General features: G+C 37.7%; 1 pseudogene across 1 annotated transcript; it reads right to left on the bottom strand.

The window, feature by feature from the left end:
• Positions 1-581: 581 nt before the first annotated feature.
• On the bottom strand, positions 582-2,998 carry LOC148697850 (heavy metal-associated isoprenylated plant protein 47 pseudogene; annotated as a pseudogene). Its single transcript, XR_015960380.1, has 3 exons — positions 2,909-2,998; positions 1,133-1,211; positions 582-973 (listed from the first exon to the last, which is right to left on the bottom strand). The product of XR_015960380.1 is annotated as a heavy metal-associated isoprenylated plant protein 47 pseudogene (transcript).
• Positions 2,999-4,833: the final 1,835 nt, after the last annotated feature.

Raw genomic sequence — 4,833 nt, 5'->3', positions numbered from 1 at the left:
TATAAAATATTAATAAAATATGAATTAAAAATATATTTGTTATTATCTAGCTTTTTAGTCCGACACTGCACCAAACGCCTCACTAAATTAGTCTAGCTTAATCTAATCTAAGCCAGTCAAGCTTAGTTCCTGAAGCTAGTCCAGTTCGAGATAGTCCGGTGCAACAACGCACCCGTAGGTAGTTAATAACTCATCAACGTAGACAACTTATTATATTGAGGCCAAAATATTTATAACTCAAGAACTTTGGTAATAAAGAGAGCACTACATACATACATGCACTCTTTTTCAATGGCTACGTCTTGGAAATTATCATGCTTCACTAAAAAAAAGCTTGACATTTGAAGGAGCTTTTGTATATAATTTCATCTCTCTCTCTCTAACCCTATGATCATTTTAACATAGACGCAACTATTGGAATTTTTTATACAAGCAGGAAAAATCAAACTTAGAATATGATCTTATACAAAGATAAATATTTTTAACTAATTGAACTACAGTTCTTACATAAATAGTGTTTTATGCGACTGGCAGTAGGTAAGAAAGATTCCTAATGCATTTTCATATATCACACAATCAACTAAAACTAAACTAAAAATAATATATGTAAGTGAACATCCATTGAAGAGCAACACATAATTAACCATAAAACTGCTCTGTAGCACCATGGATAAATGATTCCACCAACATGAATATGCTTGGGCTGGGCATGATATCAAATCGATGATAAGCTTGTATCCATGCATGCAGGCCAATTGGCATAAATGATATATATGCTTCCTCTATTTTATTTTTGGAAATATTTTCACTGTCAATTATCATATATCTTCCGGTACAATTTCTTCCACAATCACTAAGGTAGCATGGCCAACCTTCTTTCTCAAAGAGAGAGCTAAGCTAGCTGCATCAACTCCCTCTCCAATTATCACCATCTGGTCTTTCTTTTCCTCGTTGAAAGCCACTGAATTAACACCTGCAAATATTACATATAAACGAATTTCGTTCTTAATCCCCGTGAAAATTTGATTACGTTTCATAAGTCTTTTTGTTCTTCTAAATTACTAAAGTATAGAATAAAATTTGCTAGAGAAGAAAACGTAAAAAACATGAGCAATAGTAGTAAAGGCACCACCATCAGCGACAGCAGCTATCTTCATGGCCTTGGCACGACATCTTCTGCTTCTCATTTGCACCTCGATGACAATCTTTTGCTGCGCAGTTAATTAAAAAAAAACAATTCATTAAGTTTAGTCATACATAACACTCGCTTGGTACGACAGAACTGTTTCCTTTTAGCCTTTGTGCTGAAATAACATTAATAAAAGTAGGCTTCAGATGTTTAATTTGATGGAAACGAACTCACAAGTCTTTCAATTCATAATGAAAAAATCAAAATTGATCAAATCTTTTTCTATGAATAAAAGAAAAACATGGAGAATTTTAAACATTAAAGATTAAAATTAAAAATATAGTGCACTTAAGGAAACGATTCATTAGTTTCTCTTATCACATAGAAAATCATCAGCAAACTTATTATGACAATCACATAGATCAACAACGGAAAATCAACACGCACGCGTGCATGAATGTCTATCTTTTGACATTTTATTTTGAACTGATTACTTACCATCATATTGAATCTTACACAACAAAAATGGCTCTGTCAAGAGTAGAAGTGATTTGTCTAGCAATTCTAGGAAGAAGAAGAAGAAGAAGTAGAATTATTTGTTCAATCTCTTTATATATATTTGATGGCGCCTATTCTCAAATCGCAAGTAATCAACATGTGGTTTTGTACATAACGCTGGTGATCCACTTTTTGTGGGTACAGAGTATATGCACCGCGTTTCCACATAAGCCAAATAGCAAAGAATTCTATATATGCTTATGACTCTTTTCTGCGATTTTCTTAATCATAACTTAATAGAGTCAATTACTAAAGTACCTTATCAACACTTGTACTAAAAGCTAACCACAAGATGATGAGTGAATCTTATTATGTCATTGTTATGATCTCATGCATGACCTAATAAAATTATAGAAAATATGGATTAAATAATATCTTGACACGTTGGATAGAACTGTTGTTGCCTATTTTATCTGACAAGGAGAAGGGGGCCGGTAGCAAGGAGAGAGATTGAGAGATGTGTTTGTAGAATCATAGGAGAATGTGTGTTGTTATTCCTTCCTACATAGTGCCTTTATTTATAGTAATAAGGGAGAGAAGAAATCTTTATCCCCAAGGAATACAAGTTCATATAGGAAAGAATAACTAGAATCAAATCTAATCTAGGATTTACACAATCACACATAAACTAGGAAAGTTTACAACACTCCCCCCTGAGTGTGTAAATACTCAAGGTAGATTTAGCATCATGCAGAAGTTGAGGAAGTCAACTTGTCGGCACTGATCCTAAGGAACAACATTATTCTCAATAAGGTAGGAAATTGCATAAGGAAGTAAGTCTCACTAAAAAACCCTAAGGCTATGGCAAAAACCTAAGGAGGGACAAAATCCATAGTCGGAAAAATGCGTGAGAAATGCAAAGTCAAAAGAAACGTCTACGAGACGTCATCTAGGATATGACCAGCCCAAGATGGGTGCCTCGTTAAAACCTAGTTAGGTAGCAAAAACCTAGTGGAAAAAATGCTCTTAATCGTAGGGAAAAAGAGTACATTAAGATCAAGCAAGTATACTTTTAGGATACTCCCCCTGAGTTTGACATAATTCCAAAGAGAACTAGCAGTATTACGACTCAGAAAGTTTATGCATACCAATTTCGTGAACAAGCTTCTGAAACGTCGTCTTCGGCAGTGATTTGGTGAAGAGGTTGACCAGATTGTCTTGTGAACAGATTTGCGTGACTTCGATCTTCTGATGCTCTTGTTGTTGATGTGAGAAGAATACTTTCGGCGCAATGTGCTTGGTGTTGTCTCCTTTGAAGTAACGCTTCTTGAGTTGTTCGATGCCTGCTGCGTTGTCTTCATAGATCGTCATCGGGACATCAACAACAGGGTAAAGATTGCAGGAGCTTCGAATATGGCCCACAACTGCTTTCAACCTCAAGCATTCCTGAGTTGCTTCATGTAAGGTGAGAATTTCAGCATGGTTAGACGAAGTGGCAACTAAGGTCCGTTTAGTTGACCACCATGAGATTACAGTGCCTCCAACAGTAAAGACATAACCCATTTGAGAACGCACCTTGTGCTAATCAGGTAAGTATTCTATATCGGCATAACCAACAAGGTGAGAATCGACTCGAGAAGCATAGGGTGCGGCATCACTGTAGACATCGAAATTTCGGTGAAATGAATGTTAACCAATAATTAAAATTTCAATGCTTACGTGTCACATAAATTTTACATGTAGCGTGTGACTCAACGAAAAATCGAAATAAATTGGAAAGATCATCAAATAGGACACGTGTCAATATCTGGCAGAAATGATTTATTTCATCTGATTATTTAAATCCAAAAATCAAGTCCTGGAATTCTATAAATAGGAGGCCAAGGCATTCATTTCGAAAAAAGGAAAAAAAGGAAGAAAGGAAGAAAGAAGGAAAGGAATTTACATCACACCAAAACCTTGAAGCCTCGAAACTCTAAAGCTCTCAAGCAAATCCCGAAGGATCAAGAAAACACTCTTCGTTCTTCGTCAAATCAACCTTCAAGATCAAGCCCCAACGGCCCTTGAAGAACTTTCACCAACTCAAGATCAAGCCCCGACGGCCCTTGAAGAAAGTGTTCATCGTTCATCATCCGTTCCTTCAAGATCAAGCCCAAAAGCCCTTGAAGAAATCCACACAACCATTATTCAAGATCAAGCCCCGACGGCCCTTGAAGAAAGTGTTCATCGTTCATCATCCGTTCATTCAAGATCAAGCCCAAAAGCCCTTGAAGAAATCCACACAACCATTATTCAAGATCAAGCCCCGACGGCCCTTGAAGAAAGTGTTCATCAACTGTTCATTCCTAGATCAAGCCCCGAAGGCCCTTTGGATCAACAGCTCATCCACAAACCTACACCCTACGAAGATAGAATCAGAGGATCAAATTACAAAGAGATTGTAACCCCAAAATCAATACAAACAAAAATATATTTTGTACACGTATTCTTGTTTCTTGTTTTCAGGAATTTTCCGTGTTTACAAATTTGGCACGCCCAGTGGGACAATCTCTACCTCTCATCTCTGTCTCCGTTCAAGATATTCAAAGCACAGTCCATGGCTTCAAACAAAGAACAAGTCATGACTATCGGTACTACCTCCATTGAAAAACAGCTGGTTAAGATGAAGGAAACAATTGCAAGGCTGATAAAGACTGCAGAGGAGAAAAACTTGCAAACCGCCGGACTCATCAACCGTCTGGAGGCGCAACATGGTGTCATAGTGAAACCAAGCTCTCTTCCAACTAAGAGGACCGAAGAAGGCTTCAACCCAAATGCCTACGAACTCATGTCAAAGGCTGGGCATGACTTTGCTTCCTCTTCAAATCTTGGAAAGAAGGTTTCAAACACCGTCAACGACAAAGATCGCGACCTTACCGAGACTCAAAAGAAGTTGAAGGAGCATGATTATGGAGTTGACAACAACAAAGCTGGACTTGGCTTCACACCAAATACACCTGTGAAGATTTCAAGCAAAGCGAAGAAAGCTAGCGTTCAACACATCAGCGTAAGCATTGAACCAGACCAAGAAGAGCCTAAACTCTCCCCTCGGACGTCGGTCTTCAATAGGATGAGCCATTCAAGCTCCAGAACTTCAGTGCTTAATCGCATTGGTGGTCAAGACCGAACCTCTGTCTTCAAGAGGCTTAACGCGCCGACATCCCAAA

The sequence above is a fragment of the Pyrus communis genome, chromosome 3, assembly GCF_041283825.1.
Source record: "Pyrus communis isolate YQ-2024b chromosome 3, ASM4128382v1, whole genome shotgun sequence".
Lineage (NCBI taxonomy): Eukaryota > Viridiplantae > Streptophyta > Magnoliopsida > Rosales > Rosaceae > Pyrus > Pyrus communis.
This window is presented reverse-complemented; position numbering and strand designations above follow the sequence as displayed.